The 22240-nt window shown below is 41.6% G+C and overlaps 1 protein-coding gene across 1 annotated transcript in view; it reads left to right on the plus strand.

Moving 5' to 3' along the window:
- Nucleotides 1-22240, plus strand: part of rapgef6 (Rap guanine nucleotide exchange factor (GEF) 6) — a 136965-nt gene that overhangs the window by 1530 nt on the left and 113195 nt on the right. The gene's annotated exons all lie outside the window — the stretch shown is intronic.

The following is a 22240-nucleotide window of genomic DNA, read 5'->3' on the forward strand; positions in this document are numbered from 1 at the left end:
TAATTTGGTTTTCATATGTAGCCATTTTCAGTGTTATCAACTTTAATTGCGGGAAATTAACTAGGCATATAATTCTTTTCTTTCTCTCGTTTTCCACATTTTTAAAGAATCTATATTAGACAACAGCATAATAAAACTGGAAATTCTGTTTTTGGTGTGCCCCCATACGGCCACCCCAATGAAAAAATTCTGGAGGTGCCCCTGCTCTTTTTTAAAGGCTCCAATTTCCTGTTTGCTTGTGGGGTGTATGGAAGGTAGAAAGCCTCTTTCACACCGTCATAGAGAGCTTTTGTGCAGACTTGAACAAACCAAAACAACCTTGTTTAGTCTATAAATATGACACAGTGATGGCAACGAAGTGGGTCTGTGATTATTTGTGTGTGATACTTACAAAGTAACTCTTTTTTTGACTTTACTGATCATATTTGTACATGGGTGAGTTGCTGTGTGTTTATTTCTTACTTAATTACTTTTTGGTATAATTAAGAAGCTGTAAATTTAGAGAATACAGTTAGGTCCAAAATGTAGACCCTTGTTTGCATTTCAAATCTTTGCTGGGCTGGATTTGGCCTCAGGGCATTATGTGTGACACCCCTGGTCTAAAACTCTCACAAGTAGCCATGGAGTAGTCTACAGCTGAGCCAGTTGGTCATGATTAAGTGTACAGACTGACGCTAAAGGATGTAGGTAGTGTCGTATCATCCATCCAACTATCTATCATCCATTTTCTTCAGCTTATCCAGTTTAGGGTCTGGATCCTTTTGCAGCTGCTGTAATGTGAAAGGGCATGGTACACCCTGGACAGGACGCCAGTCTATCACAGAGCTTTTCAAATCTTTTTCAAATTTCAAATCCTCCGTTAATCTAACCCAGTGCATGTTTTTGGACTGTTGGAGGAAGCCAAAGTACCCGGAGAGAACATACAAAGTTCACACAGGAAGATCACAGCTGGTCGGTTGATTCGAACCCAAGATCTTCTTGCTTTGAGGCAGAAAAAAAACCTTCCAAATAACAAACAGCCTAAAAACAGACTCGCTATATTTGAGGTGCGACAGACGCAATAACCAGATTCAAGAAGTACACGAAATCTTCTCAAATCTGTGTCAGAATCCTCACACAATCTCAGGACCTTAACGCGTGTTTCGCTCCAGTGACAACAACCAAATCTTGACCTTAGCTGCTGGCTTGACTTCACTCTGTTGCAGATCAGCGTCAGATCTCTTCTTCTGCTTATGTTTTACCCATCTCATTGTGTTGTACTACATCACTAATAATAATGTTGAGTCGTTGTGTTTTTCTTTTTACATGAGTCGGGACATGTTCTTGGGTATGAAAGCGTGGTTTCCAGAGATCAGTTTCCCCCTGCGTACCTGAGGCTTAGTAGAGATGAACTTGAGATTAAACAGGGGCTACGAGGCCTTGTGGGGATTTTTTTTCTTTTTTGCGAAATTTTGATGAAAACTGAAAATGCAGTGTTTCTATGGCCTCTGCTTTGCAAAGTAGCATGTCCCTTCTTGTGTCAGCATGCCACATTCAAGGTTGTAGGAGTTTGGGGCAAGGAAAAGGTGGTACAACACAAGCAATTGAGCATGTAGCACGGTGGCTTAGCGGCCAGCATGGAGTATGCATGAGAGAATAGAATAGACTAGCCCTTTGTTGTCATTGTACACGTACAACTAAATTGTAGGTGCTCCACATCAACTGTGCCGAAATAAAATACAAATGGTAAACGGCAAGAATAAATAGCAAACAGGACATTTATATACAAAAGAAGAGAAAGAGACATATTGGAAAACAAACAACTAAGAAGTCTTTGTGCTTAAATCAGGTGAATTTTCACAATTGTACTTTACTGGAAACCTGTCATCTGAATTTTCTGGATGTGCTGTAGGTACGCCTGTCTCATGTACAGATGTTTGGCTGAGTGTGAAATCTTTCCCACCGCACGTTTAATTCCTCCCCAACCCTCCCTAGTTTTGTGGGTCTTTTTACCTCCCTGCCTACCTTTCTCGTTGCCATCCAGACGCCCCGGTGGTAACGGACGACAAATCATGCCTGGGTGATTTACAGTGGTTTGGGCTTCTCCCAGTACACATCGGACATTTATGGGAATTCCAGTCATCGCAAAGCCACAGGCTCCCGAGGGAAAGGTGCAAGTAAAGGAGAGATGCTTGCTCTCTCAGCAAGCATGAACAGAGCGGAGGAGCATATCGGTGTGTGGTCGAAGCCTTGTTCTTGGAGTGCTCGCAGAGAAATGTTTCAAAAGAGGCCGTGTGTTTCAGCAGGAGCTACCGAAGACAGTGGTTTGCTCAGCGCTGACACAGCTCAGCAAATTAGGGTTAAGTAAAGGATAACACTGGGATGTTGATTTAAAAAATTGTTGCCCAGGTTAAAGGCCTCCATCCACGGGCCCTGGTACTGTCTAGTCAGCACAGAAATGTCAGCATTTGTCATTTTCCTCTCTTTAGAGGCCTTTGGCTCCCATTCATTCTTTAAAACTGGCCCCACAGCTGAGGGCAGCCTAGGCTAGATGATGTCCAACAGTGGAAATGGTACCAAGTATTCTGATTTTCTTTATTTGATCAAAATGTCACTGCATCAGAGAGGCTCATGTAACTGTAATTTCAATTCAATTTATTTAGTGCAAAATCACAACAATTGCCTCAAGTTACTTTATATTGTAAAGACCCTACAATAATAGACAGACACCCCAATAATCAGCAAGCACTTGGTGACAGCGGGATGGAAAAACTCCCTTTAAATAGGAGAACCTGGTTTAGGGAGGGGCAGTCATCTGCCGTTACCGTGGAAATGCAGAGTCGCATATATATGGTATAGTTAAAGTCATAGAACGAGCTAAATCTGCGTGAGGCTGACAGGAAATTGCATCCTAATTCCAGTTTTATATGGAATATACTTTGCTCTGCACGACACCTCAGTTGCATCTTTCTAGAAAGTGAACTAAGATGGTAAAGCCCCTCTCTCTGATGCTGAGCCTTTAAGTGCTGTGATGTAAATGACAGAACACTTAAGGGGAATGACATTAAAAGAAAGCCTCCGCATGTGCTTTTGTGCAAAGTACACACACATTATTTAGTATCTGAAACTGCATGTGGGCATATATAGTCTTCTTGCTTCCTGCTTGCTTTTATTGGTACTTTATTTTTCTCTTCGGTGTTGCTCGGGCATCGCTGCACAGCTGACAAAGTCTGCTCAAAATACGCTTCTGGTGACTTTCAGCGATATAGACAGCAGGAGGTGAAGACACCCAAACATGCGTGACACCAGTAACTATAAAACTGATATTCTCAGATATTTGCGGCGTCCAATTGGTTCGATGTAGTTTACAGCTAATTACCACTGAACATGGCTAGACATGTTGCTAGACAAGCCTGGCGTCTTCTAGCTGTACTGATATTGCATTAACCCAGCCTACTTTACGACAGGATATTTTATTACCCATAAAGTACCTCAGACTATGCAATTTTCTCTTGGGTTGCTGTTTTAACCGTAATTATTGCAAAATTAGGAAAGTACTCCAGTAAAACAAACCAAAGTAAAAACCAGTTTGACACATGCATCATTTTACAGAGAACTGTGTGGGTTGCATTTTGAAGTTTGATTCAGACATTTTTCATATTTAAGGGAGCATGGTGGCACGTGTTGGTTAACACTGTTGCCTAACAGCAAGAGGGTCCTGGGTTCAAATCCACCAACTGGCTGGTGGATCTGATGTGTGCATGACTGGTTGTCAGTCTTTTTTTGTTAGCCCTGTGACAGACTGGCGTCCTGTCCCCATCTCTCACCCTATGGCAGTTGGGATAGGCTCAATACCCCCCACACCACCACCACCCCCACTAACCCTCCTGAATTGGATGAGCAAAAGAAAATGAATGGATTTGGTCACTTTGCAGAATACAACTTCAGGGTTTCTGCCAGTGCATTGCAAAACCCTATTAGTAGAGATTGTTTTTTCCATAACAGTTAATCTGTTTCAACAATCCACCCTAAAAATTCTATAAAAAATGTTATAAAGAACCAGTCAAATCTCATGACTTAATAGACCTGTACAGCTTGACTCCACTTATCTGCACTAATGACAACAGGCCTGGTCATTTATAATGTATGAGTGGAAGAATAGCCATGATTCTTTGCTCTACTGCTGTTCTACACATAAAGTGGGAAATAAATTGACCACCAGTCTCTCCTTTCACCTTCTTGTTCTTCCTCCTAAATCACATAATAACAGTCATTGTTAAACAGCGGCTGTGAAAACCTTTTTTTCCCAGTTTTCAGTCAAGAAATGGAATCAAATCTCAGATCAGCAGCTTTTGAACACACTGACATTTTTTGATGAGCCAAGCAATTCGTTGGATTTTTTTGCCAGTTTATAAAATATAGTCAGTGAGACATTATTCTGTCATCGAGGGGCAGCATCGAGGTGAATGAAGTGAATAGGAAGTGATGTTTTAGACGAGTGAATTAACCTTTCAAAGCCAAATTTTTGGATGCAGCGTTTTTGAAGGCGAACGCCGCAAACTGCCAGCTGAAGTGAGGTAAATGACACTGATTATCTTGTTGCAGTTGCGTTTGTCAAGTTGCGGGATGTATATGGCAGCATGTGGACTGTCACTTTTTTGAAGCGGAAGTGCTGGAAAAACGGGCAGCATAAGAATCAATTTGATATGAGCCAAGCTGTGTTGGCTGCACAGAGTTTTTCAAGGTGTCTCCTAAAAGGAAGGTCTTGTGGGGTGTTTCCAGTATTCAGTGATTAGTATAAGAAGCAGTCCAAGGAAAGACAGCCAGTGAACTCTTAACAGGGTCATGGGTGCCTAGTACTCACTGATTGTGGCATAAATTGCTGAAAACCTTAATGCTGGCTAAGATCTGTAGTGTGACTTAATGGTAACTCACATGGACTCGTAGCTGGCTGTGCATCAGAGTTGGACTGTGGTGAAGTGAAAGAAAGTGGCCTGCTCTGATGAATCAGCTTTTCTCTTCCTTCACCAGGCGCACGTCTACTGTTCACCTGGAGAAAAGATGAGTCCATGCACTATGGAAAGAAAGCTCTTCTCGTTCTGCTGAGAAAAGTTGGCCCTGCCACTTTGACGTGTACTAAACACTGGTGCAGACTCCCTTCACCCCCTTTCCAACAGGATGGTGCATCATTCTGCAAAGTTTTAATGAATGTGACAAAGTCTGAGGAGGAGACTTAAAGAACCTATAGCTCGTGTCCTCCTGCCTGATAGCACAGGCCGTCTTTAGAGGTCTTTGCTTTGTCGGGACTGCTTTGGTGGAAGAGGGGCGACCTACATGGTGTAATGCAGGTGGTTTCCATATTAAAACTGCCTATTGTACATTGCTGGCCCACTTAGCATGAGAAATGGGTATATTTTCTTAATTTTCTGCAAAGCTTTCAAACATAAATACACGGCAGAAAATTTCTCAGCATTTACTATTGGTTTCTAAACCACAGGTTGGCCTGTGGTTTAGACATCTGTTGAAGAGAAACTGAATTTGTGAGACTTCCTTTCACAGTGTCAGACTGACTATTATGCCAGTTATAAACTGGCGTGCTAGGCAAACACTGGATCAGTAACGCAAAGGGAGAAAATGGGTGAAAATAAGTGGGAGAGTGGAAAAATCAAAAGATTAGAACAGGGTAAAGAGATGGAAGGTGGGGGAACAGTCAGATGAGTCATAAAAAAAGAGTTGCAACACAATAGATACACGACAACAGAAGGGAAACTGAGGAAGTTTTTATGATACAGAAAGCGGGAGAGAGAGCCAGAGAGATGCACTCGTTGATAAGAATGTTTTTATGAGGTATAGATTATTGAAGAGGTGACACAGAAGGCAGGAAGGGGAAAGTAAGAGACAAAGTTACTGGAAAGTTATACAAGAAGGTCCTTCAGAGGTGGGAGGGGGAAGATATGGGTTTTTTACATTGAGAAAGTCAGGTAGGCAATGTTAGACAGATATGTGTGGATGCATAAAGAAAACCTCAGATGAAGTTTTTGTGTAATTTTTTGACGTGAACTTTCACGCCAGAACAGGGAGAAAACATCTCACAATGATAAATACGAGATGGATATAAAATAGTGCTATTTGAATGCAGAAGATATGACACAAAAGTTCCTACTTAGAAGATTTTACATGAACCTTTTTATCCACAGTAATGTGCACATCAAATTAAATTAGATCTTGCTTACGTGTTGGTGTGTTGCTTCAGGTACTGGTGACAAAATGACGCAAGTCCACTTTGAATTGCCCAATAACTGTTTGTTGTCAGATGGCAATAAAAGGTTCATCCTAGCTTATCTGTTGCTGCAACAACAGATGAGCTAGGATGAACCCTTTGCTGAAGCACCATGTGTTCAATGCGGTGTTTGCATTTAAATGAGAATGAGAGTGAGGTGTGTAAGGTGTCCATGAAAAACCTGTTGATTCACTGGTTAACTGGAGTATGTAAACGTAGCACTAAAAGTACAAAATTTTGTATTTGGTCTTTATATCATTGTTATAGCAATTCCTCTTGGCAAAAACTCTTATACCGCTGAAAAGCTTGTTTATTTCTCCCTAACTGGTGCCACATTTGTAAGGAAAATACTTTTATTTATTGGTTTTACCAACTGTAACAGCCTGGCACCTCTTCCTCGTGCTGGTCACCAGCTTGGTCACACATTGTGGGATGGCATCTCACTCTTCAACCAGCATTTGTCACAAGTCAACCAGTGGTTGTGTTGGTCACAGAAAAAGCAGACAATAGTTAAAATTGTTTAGATAGCAAGCATCTTTGTTGCACTACTGTTACCCTTTCTAGTTTTTTAAAGATTAACAATGACTTTGTCTTCATGCTGGATGTTGTCTTTTGTCTGTGATTGTCTCTGTGAGCAAAGCTGCACCTACACAGGGCAGCGATCCGTCCGTCCCGCACAGCTGGCATCTTCGTGGGTGGATGGTGGCTGGTTGCAGCTGCTGGGCCTATTGAATTTTCTGGCAGAAACCTTTCATCAGTGTTTAATCAATGTATTTTAACAGGACACTAAATGTGGAAAGGAACTGACTGGCATTTGTGTAACACTTTTGTGGGAGGAAGCTGAGGAAGTACCTGGAGGAAACCCTTGCAGGCAAAGAGGAGAGCATGCAGTCTCCACACAGAAAGGCTTTGAACCAGGAACCTTCTTGCTGTGAGGCTGCCCCATTATGTAACCTGAATTCAAGCCCCTTGAGGCAAGTGTTGTTGTGATTTGGCGCTACAGAAATAAAATAAAATTGAACTGTTTTGACACACAGACCCGAGAGGCCACCCTGCTCCTTTAATTTAACCGTGGTTTGACTTGGGTAATCATTGGGTTTCATTTCCTTACACCTAAGCAATCCCCTAACGACCACGAGCCTGTCGAACCAGGTTTCTAAAGTTCCACTTGTGGCTCTTGATTCTTTATTAAGGTTCTTTAAGGTGACAGTCATGAATGACTTGAATATACAGTCTCATGTCATATCAGCGACTATACTTGCAACATCGTCACATTTCGTCAGTCTCTGCCCCAAAGCGTCAGACGACGAGGGTCTTTTCATCCAGCCTGATGTAAACACAGCGCAACTTAACTCGCATCTGCAGGGGATACTCCCACATACCTGCAATGACATCAACAAACCCGACTGTGCCAGAAGAACCGCCGAGACAACAGGAAATCTGAAATTAAACGGGCACAGAGCAGTCTGTGTATGAGTGGCGAAGCTGTGTGTGTCTGTGTGTTTAACTGGGTGAATAAACACAGCCTTCCCCTGACCCGGGACACTGAAAGCTCTCCTTGTGGATCCAATAAAGGCCCCTCCTAACTGAGCTTAAGGGCCTGTGGACTGGGAGGGAGGCAGGCAGATGCTGAAAAACTGGTAGTGACTCAAGTTCTAGTGAGTGAGTTTTTCTCCTCTATGTAGTTTGTGGTTGTTGGTTTCAGTTTAGCCTTATATATATGCTACTGCAGGCGGGTAAAGCCTGAGAAATGGCACCAGGGTAAAGTTAGCGCTTTGAAAAAAAAAATGCAGAGTAGTGTAATAATGAAAGCAATTTATGACACTGTTTCATCTAAATAGGGATATGATGAAATACTAGAACAACACAGAATTTTCAAAGGTTTTTCACTGAGTTTCATAAGGCTACATTAGTTTCAATCCACCCCCAGTGACAAAAATACTAATTGTTACATAAATGTATCTGAAATGCTGCTTTCACTCTTTTCTGGTCAGCTGTGTTTACTCACTTAATCCTTCTAAGAAACGAATCTAGCCATAGTCTGTGTTTACTGCCTTAATCACTCTGTAATCCCACGTTTCACTTTACACATTCATTATAAGCTTGTGTTGAAACAGAACCACTTGTAATACTAAGTCCCTAATAGCTTAGCTGTTTAAAGCCTGTTTTGAAGTCCCTCATTCACACAGCAGTCGACAACAACAGCGGGGCTTTGTCCCGCTGGGTATTGTTTGAATGTAAACACGTCAGCTTTTCCTGTGGGTGCCACCAACCATACCAACCACACCGCCCACAAGCCCAAGGTTCCCAGCATATGCGAATGCAATGCATAGCGCAAACGGTATAGCACGTCACTGCTGCTGTGCGTGTGTCTGTGTGTGTGTCTGTGTGTGTGTGTGTGTGTGTGTGTGTGTGTGTGTAAGCGGTGGGAAGCGTAACTACATTCCACACAGGACAGCAGGCGTGAACAGGCAGATATCGTCAGCTCTGTGCTGTTGGGTTTGTAGTAGGGCTGCTCAATTAATCGAATTTTAATCACGATTACGATCTGGGCTTTCAACGATCATTAAAAATGACTGAGCCGATTATTAGCCCCTCCCTCATTTATCCGCGACACCTTAAAGGCCGGTCCGTGAAAATATTGTCGGGCATAAACCGGTCCGTGGCGCAAAAAAGGTTGGAGACCGCTGATTAAGAGGACCCGAGGGAAGCTCGGAAAGCTAAGCAGAAGTTATTTGGAGAGTGACTGCCGTTGGTTGAAAAGAGAGTTTAAAAAAAACAAACTTCAGTGGTGTTGCACACTATTTTATATTATTTTTTTAAAGTCATTGTTAACCCTTTAAAGCCGGTCAGAGCAGCACGCTCCGTTTTGCGTAACTATTTTTAAATCCCTGTAGAACCTGAACCGTGTAAGCTAGCGCAATAATTTGTTTTGCATATGAAACCGGAGGAGTTGTACTTACATCTGATGCCATCAGCTTGTCCTCGGTCACGGTTTCGTTCCACATATAGCTTTGCAAAAATTGCATAAAAAGCGCTTGCAGGAACAAAAACATAATATTCCAGAAACACGCTTTGCCGTTCCTATCAGCTGTTCGTAACACTTCCCACAGTGAAATGATGCACATGCTGTTTTCTTTGCAAATCTGCATCATAGGATTGTTTTTTGTTTTTCCTGCAGTATATAAAAATTGCTGTATCTCCAAAATAAAACTATGAAGACACTCAAAATAAATTTCCTGTTGTTGTAAACTATTTTTTGCAACTTTATTGTATTTAAAGTTTTGAGGGATAAACCTCTTAAATTTCTCCATGTAGAAATATATGTAAACAAAACAAAAGCGATTTTCAATTTTTTTTGTAGTTTATTGCACTTTTTTGCAATTTATGTAATTACTATGGACTTAATGCATACATATTATTAAAATATGGGCTATAACAGTTGTATTGATGTATAGCAACTTGAAATGCTCCCACAAATGGCACTACAGCATGTAAAAAAAATAATATAAGCTCTGGTGGACTTGGTTCTATAGTAGGTCTTAAAGGGTTAAATAAATATCGTCAAATAATCGTGATCTCAATTTCAGTGAAAATAATCGTGATTATCATTTTTGCCATAATCGAGCAGCCCTAGTTTGTAGGGAATGCAGATCAAGGCTACATATGGAGTCATATTGCATAGTTATCTGACAGGGTTACCTTGACATGCTCAGCATGCATGAGTTGATCATTTGCTGTGTTGCTCTGCCAAAAGCTGGTGTGCAATGCCTAATTGCAAAATGATTATTACTAAACTTGGTAGATATTTAAAAAAAAAACGGTGGGGCATGGGGTTAAGGGCTTAAATTCTTAAATATATAAATATCCCCGGGATGTCAGTGTCCTGGAATGCACTTTGCTTGTTAATGCTATGTTAGCCATCTTGTTGGTGCGGTTATTGAGAGTGACCTGCCACTAATGCGTGACAGCTTTATTTGTGATAATGAGCAGTAAGGAGATGCTCCTGTGACCATAGGGTGACCACGTACTAAAGCAGGAAGTAGCTATGCTTTAAGGAATGACAAAAAGAAAAGTAGATTCATAAAATTTGTGCATCTGCTTAATATTTTCACTATCAACATTTGTTTACTTATGCCTGTCAATGATCTGTAATAGAGATGCATTGATTTTTCTCCTTTGTAAACATTAGGCTACTTTCTGGATAATTTAGACTTTTAAATGACTCACGTTTATTTCCAGTTAACCGACTAATTTTAGCATGAAGGGTGTGGTACTCTGAGGTACCAGAAATCTGTCAGACTTGGCGCTTTACTGTTTTGGTTCCCTTTCTCTCTGAGCAAAAGCAGGCCAAGAAGCAGCCTGTGTAGGAACCTGTTGCCGCAGTACTCTTATTAAAGCAGTTTTATGAGCTTGCAAAACTGGTCTGGAATGTGTGTTAGAAAAGGAAATCAGCAGAGACTTACAGCTGTATGTTTGCGTACGAGTCTGCCTTACTGATCATGCCCGGTCAGGATCTGGGTCACGATTTGAGTGTTTCTTTGCAGTGTAATGATTTGTGGCAAAGTTAAATTGTTCTACCCTGAAGTATTTTCTTTACTTGACAGACTTTGTATCTTAGGTCTGTTGGCAGCATGTAGCTGTTTTCCTTGACAATAAAACAATCCAATAAAATTCAGTTTACAGGCGTACCAATCAGAATATCATAGCAAAGCAATTCTCCCTGCATCCCTGTAGTGCTGTAGGTGCCAGTACTGCAAATAACAATAACTTTCTTTTGGAATTCACCTTCAGATTGTTTTTTCAATCAACTGTATTTCATCTTTGAATATGGCCATGACTTAAACTGTACTAAATTTCATCCATCCAACCATCCTACATGTGCTGGACCTGACCTGGGACCTCCTCCCAGTGGGACATGATCAAAACACCTCACTTGGGAGATGTCCAGAAGGCCTCAACTAGCTTTTTTTAATCTGGAGGAGTAGCATCTCTACACTTAACCCATCCGAAATGATCAAGCTCCTCTCCTGTCTCTAAGAGAGAAGCCAGATGCCCTTTGGAGGAAACTCATTTCTGCCACTTGTGTGTGTCTGGCATCTCGTTCTTTACTTCACTACCCAGAGCCTGTGGCCACAGGTGAGGGTAGGAATGTAGATCACTCGGTGAAGCGACAGCTTTCTCTTTAGACTGTCACAGCATCCGGATCACTGAAGATGCCACGCCAATCATTTTGTCGATCTTCCACTCCATTCTGCCCTCAATCGTGGACAAGACCCTGAGATACTTCCATCTTCCTATTGCTAATTTTCCTATTTCCCCAACTGCTGCCTGATCCACAAAACGCCAAATCCCTATGACCCATCCCGTGAGAGGTGGATCCACAGGTGGTCGGGCCCGTGTAATTCTTTTGGGCTGCACCCTACCCTGAGTAGTGTAGCCATGTCCCTTGGTTATTATTTATGTACCGATCTATTCCATCATAGGGGTTTTTATACATTTCTCTTGGTCTGACCATCCACCCAGAACCAATTTGAGTTGGGGGCACCCTACCAGGGGCAAACAACATAACTCCTGGGATGATGGGGGCACATAAACCCCTCCCCATCAACACCACAATAATGTAATGATTCATGGAGGGTCACTCCTTTTTATGGAAACTGTTTCTCGTCGCAGCAAATTACTTTGTTCTTCTTCTTCTATTTCTAGTTTGGGGAATCCCAGCCAGGTTTTTGCAGTGAAAATGCCAAATGTGAGCTTAAAACTGGAATGAGGCTGGACAGAACACCAGTGTACACAAATACCCTTCTGGCAGTTCTGCCAACAGAGAGCCGGCTGATGTCAGCAGCCCTCCTTTCTGTAGGCTGACTGCGCCTGGCATGCAGGAAACCCTGTAGACTATCTTTTGTAAAGCCTGACATTATACTCTGCAAAAATGATCCTTTCTCCTCCCAGTACAAAGAGGCATTAAGGCTTAAAGAACTGGCAGAATATGGCTGAGATTTCCCATTTATGTCAAATCAACTTTGACTTACTGGACATTTAAAACTCCCTCTCCCCTGTCAGCTCAAAGTTTCCTGACATCCGTTATGCTTCTCTGCACAAAGATCGAATGCATTTGCTTTAAGTAGAGAAGGCGAGGCCTCTAATGAGATGGAGAATTTTTGTTGCAGTGCTTCTTTTGTTTTTTCCTGTTGATTTAATTATTTATTTTTTGCATATCTTTGGTTTATTTCCAAAAATATATCTTATTGATAAACGGCTAGGCAAATGTTTTGCGTTTTTATTGGTCTTCCAAATCTAGTGAACTAAATCTTAAGATTCCCCGTCACCAGCTCTCTAGGGGGAGGGGGAGTAAAATTGATGACCAAGTGGAAACAGGTGAAGGCTAAAGCATGGTCTTTTAATGAATGACAGCTTTCACCATAACGAAAATTGCAGAACTAAGCACCACGCGAAGCCAAGAAATAAACAAGAGTCCTAACTTTTGATGTCAGTGGGAGTATCATAGCTGTGGCCCACGAGGTAGAGCGGATTGCCAGTGGTTAGATCCCCACATCCAAGCATCCTTGGGAAAGATGCTGAACTGAGTTACCCCTGATGGATCCACTGGAGTGTGAGTGTGTGTGATTTTAAAAAACAAAAACAAAACAAAAATGTGTGTTTGTAAATGAGTGAATGAGGCTTGTAGTAAAAAAGTGCTGTTAGAGTTCAAATATAAGTACCAGTTCATGATTACAGGTTAGTAATTTAAAGAAAAAAGCACATAACTCTCTTAAAACGTACTATTTCTGAATAAAAATAAAGCGACCTACACACATGTGGGAAGTGGAAGAGAAATGAAACAACTAACAGCGTGTGTACTTAAAGCCACAAAATGTTGACGTACCAGTAGAGTACAACAGTCACATTTCAATGTTTCAAGCCAACACTGACAAGGTTTATGGTTCTGAGAGGCATGACGGCAGACTGTTCAGTCAAAATCAGCTGACCGACTTCTTTGCTGCCCATTTAAGCGTGTGGTGTGATGGATGATGCCGCTCGTTTGGAGCAGGGACTAGAGCATCAGTCCGTCCACCAGCCATCACCAACAACACGAGGGAAACAAGCTGCTGTAATTCTGACCGATATGGAGAGCAGGCGAGGAATTTCATTTGCTGAAATGCTTTGGGTAATCGTCAGCAGACATTTCTTGATACGCTAGCTTTCCGTTAGCTTTTTAAAATTGATCTTAATACAAAAATGGTTCCTGCCAGATGGAAATGCGAATCTTGGCCAGTGTATCCACTGGCTGCACTGGAAGCCCTTGAAAACGTGGATCTTGCCCCCAGAGGCAAAGTCATGAGACTGGTGGATGGGTTCCCAGACTGACTTAGAGTATGCACTTTAATCAGCCTTTTTGCGGGACCAGAACATGCAGCTTTGATGCTTGCGGTGTTGGACCGCTTGAATATGGAGCCGCAGATGGCTAGAAGATGCAGACATTGTCCCCCATATCACAGCAGTCTCTGGACGCGTACAGCCACAAATTGTAAAGCACCACTCCAGCATTATTAAAACAGGCTCCCTGCAGTTATTAACACATCACAACACAAATCTAATTATTGATCTGCCCGCTTTAGTCTGTACTTTGCAGCATTGCCTGAATCTACATCACTCTCTCCCAGACAACACTGAGAGATCAGTTTCAATCGGACACAATTCATAAAGGACTCTGAGGGAAACAAATGGCTATTTCCAGCCCATGTGCCCATGTTTGTCACCCAGTAAACAATGGGTGACAAAAACTCAAAGTAGTAAATGTCACAGCTTGTTGCATTTTTGACCTCTTTTTGTCTTTTTTTTTTTTTTTGTGTGTGTAATGTTTGTTGCCACAGCAATAAAGCATGTTCCCCTTGTGTGGTGGACTCTGTAAAGCACACCCATTTTCCTGGTTTCAAGCACCCTGCCCTGTAAATTCCTCGGAGATTGGCTGTAGTCAACAGCAGAAGCATTCCTTGCAGTAGCCAGGCAGTGCAGTTACACGAGGGAATTAAAAGTGTATCTGCGGCTTTTGTTTTGCCCGTGAACACAAAATAGCCAATCCAAGGTTCGTGCACACATTATCTCTAGAGGTGTGAGCTGTTGACAGTAAGCTATGCAGTCTGCTGAGATGAGTCAGGGCTTTTTGAAGACTGAAGATTAGAAATGCAATCTCACGAAGTGATTTACAGCCACGAACAATTCAGATCTACTAAATAAAACTCCAGTAGCTCCCAGACGAACTATTTTCAGATTTGCGTCAGTACACTGTGTGCAGCCATTGACTCTCTTCACCGTTTCATGAGGCATGAAGAATGTAGTGTAACCAAATATCTGTTACTTAGGTGACGCAAAGTAACCAGTAAATGCTGCAAAAATAAAAAGTAGCCATCTTTTTTTTCTTGCGTGGTCGTGGTATAATGCTAAAATTCCTAGAAACTGAATCATGTGTGAGTAACGAGTCAGTGGGACAGAAATGCTTTCACTTAGTTTGAGTCCTTTTTCCCCCCCCTCAGGGTTTTTTTTTCTTTTATTTTTTTTAGAGTCACTTTATGGTTCTTGGCGGAGTGTTCAGGCAGAATGTTGTACAAGGAGGCACACCTGCTCCACGTCCTTCCAGATGTTGTATATCATTTTTAACTTTTTTAGGCTGGGACTATAGTAATATGTGGTCTCGCTAAGAGTCCAGCTCCATTACTGAGGAGGAGCTTCTTCCCGCAGGCGATACGGTCTCTCAATCACACCACCACACAGTACTGACCCACACATACAGTTCTTACACACACACTGGACTTTCTGGACTTTGTTTTTGCACAACACTGGTCACTATATTCTTCATTTCCGGTTAATACTTGTACAGCTGCTGTTATTGTGTATATATTTATTTATATTTAGATTTCTTCATACATTCTTATATAGTTCTATATTGTGTATTGTGTATTTTGTTGTACAGTTATTTTATTTTCAACTTTAATTTATATATTTTATCTTATTCTTCCCAGTTAAATTTACCCTTCATTCTAATTTGGGTTGTACAGTTATTTCATTTTTAACCTTAATTTATATTTTATTCCTTCCTAGTTAAATTTACCCTTTTTAATTTTTCATATTTATTTCCTATCTTATTCATAGCCTTTTCCTTTTTTGTTTTCTTTAGGGCACGAGCAGTTGTCCAAGCATTTCACTACATATCGTACTGTGTATGACTGTGTACGTGACAAATAAAATTTGAATTTGAATTTACTGTTGTTCTTATTTAGCGGCCTCATTGTAGACTGTTAGCACACCGTGACCTGTTTCTCACCTTGCAACACAGCATATAGGAAGCAAAGAACGCGAACAGCTTTTTGGATGTTTAACATCCTCATTTGGTGGAAGCTAAAAAAGAAAATCTGGACTTGAACCCTTACTAAAGTTGTCAAAATAATCTTTGTTTATCATACACTTGGTGTCTTTGTGTAGCCCTTCAGGTTATCCACTGTTTGAATCAAGCCCTCAAAGCCTGCTTTCTTCTGATTGGCTTTCCCTCATAAACAGAAGGTTTAAACAGCAGTCGTGGAGCGAGCAAATGCCTCGTAAATAATTACTCTTTGAGTCCAAAACCAACGATTGTTATCACAGCGACTACTTAGATCTTTTATACTAGAGATGCATTATCTGTTCCCCAAAGGGATTTGGGGTTTGACACTGCTTATCAAGTATTACCAACACTGCTAATTTACTGCCCTAAATTAACAGTATTGGTAATTACCAAAGTCATTTTTTGTTTTCTGTAATGGTAATAAAATATTTGCATTTTGTTGTTTTTATCACCGGTGGTCTAATAAATTTGTCAAGCACTCTATATGAGAGAAAACATGGAAAAGCATCACTTAGTCCCCTTCAACCAACCTAGTTACAAACAAACAGCAGATTTTTATATTGGCAGCAATGTTAAGATTTTCTGTACAGACCTTTGAAAACCTTTTTTGTATTTGTGTTTCAATCTCCTCTAGATCAGTTACAATATTGGGAGTTTTTTTGTATTGTATAGTTGAGAATAATAGAAAGGTTTCCACCAAAAGGGCAGCTGAGCAGTAGAGTTTGGTAATTTGTGGTTGTTTCTGCCGTGCCCTGGAGTTTTCTTCCCATTTAAGAAGAAAAAGAAAAAAAGAAAGTCATATTCATGTAACACAAAATGTTTATAAATCCATCAGCCTTGAGGATCACAAGAATTTCCTGCCCATCTGTAATTAGCAGATTCTGATAGTCGGCATGAACTGTCTCATCCCATACATTTGAGATGGACTGGCTGCCAGCCGTCCCTATTGAGTGGGATGAAGTCTGGAGTGCTGACAGAAGCGGTGTTGTGGGAGGCCTCTTTTTTTTTTGGCAGATCCCACTGTGGAAACATTGAGTCACTGTCCACATCACAACACAAACCCCAGGCTGCTGACTGGCTGCCCTCTCCCCTCTGCTTCCCATTCAGCCCTCTGACCCAAACCTCTGCCTTCATTCTAAACAAAATCGGGATGCTAATTCTTCAGCATCACGTTTCACTGAAATCAAATACAGATCAATGAGTCCTTGATGTGTTGTAAGCAGCAATGGGTTTGTGTTGTGCCCTCTTTTCCTACATCTTAAATATGTTAGATTGGTTGTTACCAAGTCGTGTGTTTCTTGAGCCAGAGCTACTTTCTTCTGGGGTTCATATGACAAAGATTGTTACTGCAATAAACCGCGAAAAAAAACTATGAATGAATTGTTCATTTACAGCATCTGTACATTGCACGCACTCATTCCCACTAAAAAAAGTGAAAGGGAACTTCAGTGTGTTTACCCAGTGGTTGGATGGTGGGATTACGAGAGTGCGACGCATCAAAGGCCACGTTCGACAGTAAGGGGGATAATGGGGAGGGGGATGAGTCACTTTCTTGTGTGGTGCAAACCACAACTAATCACCAGTGAACGCGAGTCAAGAGGACGTCATTCATCGGGTGAAGCTGATGCTAACATGGCGAGCTTTGGAAACCAAACATCACTTTGAAGAGGAACTCGTCCCACTTCAAAAGAGCTCTGGATCCAGACCACAGGCAACAATAGCGTTTGTAGGATTGCGTGGCTGTATCTGAAAAAGTCACGGAGGCAGGATATATGCTAGTGAAGCGGTGACCCTCTTGCAGAAAAACTGCAGGTGTGAGGTCTAGGTGGGTGCTGGGAAATGTTAAAGGAACAGATGACACACGGGCTGTCCTGTTGTGGCTGGGAATTTTGGCTTGGGCGCTGTTGTGCATGGAAACATTTTCAAACCACTACTTCACAAAGAGGTTTTTTTCCTCACGTGGTCTCCTCTTTGTCTTTAACACGGGCCGTGCATACAAGGTGCAACTGCTCACCTGATATTTTAATATTCAAAGCAGAGATTTGGCCACTCTGAAGATATCGGGAATCGGGCAGTGTTTCTGTTAAGTGAAAGCAAAAGACACGAGCTACAAGGGCTTGTACCGACAACATTCCTGCTTTCCCCTTCTTTAAAGGCATGAAAAGAATGAAGCCGGGCCGGAACAACACTGGCCGTCACTCAGGTCTTTGTGCGCTTGTTCTCACGGTCACTTATATTAGAATACCAGTTGATTGAATACAGTGGTTGAGGGATGTTTTAAAGATATGTTGCAGGAATATAAGCTCATATAAATTTTGTCTTTACAATTTCTGCACGTTTGCACAGCGACTGAAATTCGACTTCCTGAAAATGCAGCCCACATGGAATTCGGCAGTAACGCACCTGGAGATGAGATGAGCAAGCGTTTGAGCAACATGCGGTTAAGAAGAGGGGGAGTTGATGCAATAGTTTGTAAACCAGACCACTTACACATCATGGTGTGGCGGGTACGCTACACTGCGCTTGCAAAGACTTGTGAGGACAAGTCGAAAGTGATGATAAAATGTAAGCAAACATAATGACACGTGGTTTGGTTTGGTTAGTTTATTGTGTGTTGCTTAACCCATGTGTCTCAATCTGATGGTTCAACTATCATTGTGACTCATGCAGTTTTTACTCAGTTAAGATCAGAATGCAAGTCATACGAAAAGGGTCTTTTTTTTCTTTTCTTTTTTTGTAGCATTAAATATATATTAAAAAAAATATATATGCAGTTCAAAGGGCTTTGATGGCATGGTCGTTTAACAAAAAATACTATCAAAGCATCAGAATTTACAGTATTAATAATGTGCTTATAGACCGTTAAAGGTGGTATATGTTACAATAGATCACACCTCTGTGAATGAATGCTTGTTCTGTGTGCCCTCGTCCTTTATTGCACTTTGGGTTGTGTATATTGGGCATATTGGTGCTGATCTTCTATGTCTCATTATTCATTTTGAAATTTCTTAAATTTCTTTGAAATGAGGGATGTTCCCGTTTTTTCTCTCTCGATTGAATCTCTTACACGGTATAAGGAAGTGATACTTCAGTATTGCAGTAATCAGGTTCTGAAAACACATTTTTGAGTCGGCGAGAAACCTATTAAATCTGGGAAATTTGTTTTTAAAACAAAAGCGAAAATAAGGGTGTTTTTGACCTCGCTGTGCAATTCTGTAAATACTTTAAACCCCAGTTTTGCCCTGGAGAGTGTACGAGCTGCTGTTTCTCACCCGCAGTCGTGCAGTTGGCAATTACCTCACACCCCTATCAGATAAATTATTAGCTGCTCATTCAGTTCTTATCAGACAGTAGTGCAGTTTGAACCATAACAGACACATTAATGTTCATCGGGTAGGTGCAAATGTGCGTGCACAGGGAACCCGGAAAAATCTGCACGTAATGTGACATGTTTGGTGTTCACAAGTCATTTGAGGACATCATATACAAATTTACATTTGATCAAACCTTTCAGATTTTTCTAAAGAAGTTTATTTAGATTTTGCAGGAATTAACTTTGCATATGATTCTAATGATTTGACTGTACTTTAACATCATGTCATAGAATCAGTCATCCTTAACATATTATTACAATGAGGTAAGCGGGGTCATTTAGACGTCAGTATTCAAGCTCTCATGGGGGGGAACAGTATCAGCTGGCTTCTAAAGGTTACAGTCTTAAACATATATATTATCAAGACAGAGGCTGATAATAACAACATGTTTACAGAGTCCATAATAGTAACTTGTAGCCTCTAATTTGTAACCAGTGAACTCTCTCTAACTGGTTTCTCCAGATGGCATAAGAACTAACTTCCGGTTAAAACTGTAGGTATCCACCCAGTCCAGCTCATCGATAAGGATCGTATCAGCCTTAATGTCCACAAGTGTGTTCAGAGGAGGGAGGATTAGAGGAATGTGCTTTAAAAAAGGAGGGAGAGGACTATTGACTCAGCAGCTGAGAGCAAACAGAGTAGTTAAGTAGGCATGTTAGAGGCAGAGAGAGACAGATTGATCTCTACACATGGAAACAAATCCTTTGAGACTGTTAAAGTGAGGTTAGGCTCTGGTGATCTCACTGATCGCTTACAGTAAGTTCCATTATCAAATAATGTGATGAGTGTGCGTGGTGTCGCCTGATGCTGAAGGGTTTGAAAATGTGATGTGGCGTCTGTTTTCATTGGCATGTGACATGTTAATGTTAATACACACTCCTCCAGACTTGCCAATTAACCAAAAAATAAAGTTTTCTCTACTGAAGCCACTTTTAAAAAGTCTTAAAGAATCTTTTAATTATATATTTGTTTGTTGATAGATGGGGGGGAAAAAAGCAAATGAAATCATTTCCACTTCCACCAGGAGATCCTGCTCTAAGTTTTTGATCTTCAGTTCTTAGTTGTGCTGGATTGATTCTTTTTCTGTCTTGTCTTGATATTGGTTCCACCAAAGCCAGATGTGTTGTGGTGGGTTTTTCATTGTAAGCGGGGTGGTCTGAACTAATTTTTCCCCCCTCCCACTTGCCTGGATTTTAAGGCAGAAAACATATTTGTCCAAGGCCTGAGAAAGTTTGAAGTACATGGAGTTGAGTATGTGAGAGAAAGCTTTTCCCCGCCAACCTCTGTGGTCGCTGTGCTCATTGAAATAGCTTAGTCCACTGTGTCAATCAGGTTATGTATATACAGACATAAAACCATTGACTGGCAGGGGTTTGTGTGTGTTCCTGTAAGTCAGATGGTGGTCTGATCGTGTAACTATGGTGATACGGCTTTTGATGTGATTTACACGTGACTATCTTCCATGCAAATATATTCAAACCACTGTATATGTGAATGTGGCCACAAGTTCATCCACAGGGATATTATCATCCTGATGATGAGGGGACTTCACCAGGCAGTGACCTAAAGGTGACTACCAGAATTTTAAATTTAACAGGGAGCCAGTGCAGTGAATCTAGCAGAGGTGTGAAGTGAGAGCGCTTGGAGGATCTGTTAAGGAAACCTGCAGTAGCATATTGGACAATCTGCCATAAACTGCTGTGTGGCAGCAGTGCTAATCTCCATGCCCACCGTGCTGCCCTTAGTTAAAATCAAGCATATACATGTAAGTCTCTGGGTCTTTAAAAGTTTCAAGTCTATAGTTTAGAAGCCATGACCTCCAATGCACATTTCCCTTTAGTTTTCAGTCTAGGATGAGGAACCACCAGCAGGTTTTGGTCAGAACATCAGTGACCTGTATGTTGTATATGGATGGAAGAAATCGCTAATGTGATCAGGAAAGCACACGGAGCTCCGAAAGTGATCACCAAGACCTTAAACTGAAGTCTAGACTTCATGGGGAACCAGTGCATAGATGGTGATCCAAAGATGACACACTGAGGCCAATGTCCAGTGAATTACAATAGTCCAGTCGGGAGGAAATGAAGGCATTAATGATAATTTCTAATTCTGATTTGCATACCGCCCATCTGAGGCATGGAGGGTTGAGAAAAGAAATGCAGATTTAAGAGCCTAGTCATATGTAGCACCTACATTTCTGACATTGCGTTGAACCACTGTTGAATCAAAGCTTTCAGGAGCAAAACAAACAAGAACTTCTGTTTTCTGAGTGTTAGTAGTGGTTAAATTTTGCTGACATTTCACCTGGTTTGTAGACGACTCCGGGGGCTTTTTTGAAACCAAACCTACAAAAAAAGAAATACATTTTTCAAGCCCCACAGGCCAGCAGAAACTAGCGAGCCGAGCTGTGGGACACTCGGCGCTATTTGTGTTTGCAGTCCAAAATAGGGAGAAGGCGCCGGGCTTTGCTTGCATGGGTCCGTTTATGATTTATGGCGCTGCAGTGAGAGTGTGAGAAGTAGAGCAGAGCTGCCTGTCTGAACAGACTGGGCTGTCGGTTCCATATCTTGGCTACATGACAGCCCGCCTGTGGCTGTAAGGCCACGCAGATGACAGCTACGCTTAGGCCAGGTGGCTGTCTATTTTACACCGACTACCACAGAAAACCAGAGGTGCAGTGTTCATTTACGTGCTTCGTCATGTTCATGTTTGCACATATCCGTTTGTGCGCCTGTCTAAACTTAGCGACTCACCCTCCCCCCAACCTTTGCCTGCCAGCTGGGCTGTTGTCTGGCAGGAACCTTCAGCAGCAGAGTTCAGCTCACTACCGTGTGCTTGCTCTCTAACATCTGCTGCTTTGAACAGCCCCGGACCTCTCTGCCCGGCTGCAGCGTCGGCCATCTCTGAGAGGGGTTAAAAGACAAATGGGTTGAAAACCACAGGTGACGAAGAGCTCCTTAGCTGTAAGCCTCAAACTCTTGAAAACTTATAGCTCCAGCAATTAGGATTAACCAAGGAGCAATGGTTACAGCTGAGTAAATGGGAGCCTTTAACAAAGGTGCAGACTGTACTGTTGTCCACACAGGGAAATGATAGATGAGAGCAAAATGAGCTGGTAATGAGAGGGAGCGAGAGGTAGCAGAGGGGAGTGGAAAATAGGGCTGTTCGATATAACGATATATATCGGATGATGATATAAAAACGTCTATCGTTTCATTTTACGCA

Source organism: Diplotaxodon limnothrissa, linkage group LG10, assembly GCF_057381915.1.
Source record: "Diplotaxodon limnothrissa isolate DT_005_m linkage group LG10, D_limnothrissa_male_GT1.1, whole genome shotgun sequence".
Lineage (NCBI taxonomy): Eukaryota > Metazoa > Chordata > Actinopteri > Cichliformes > Cichlidae > Diplotaxodon > Diplotaxodon limnothrissa.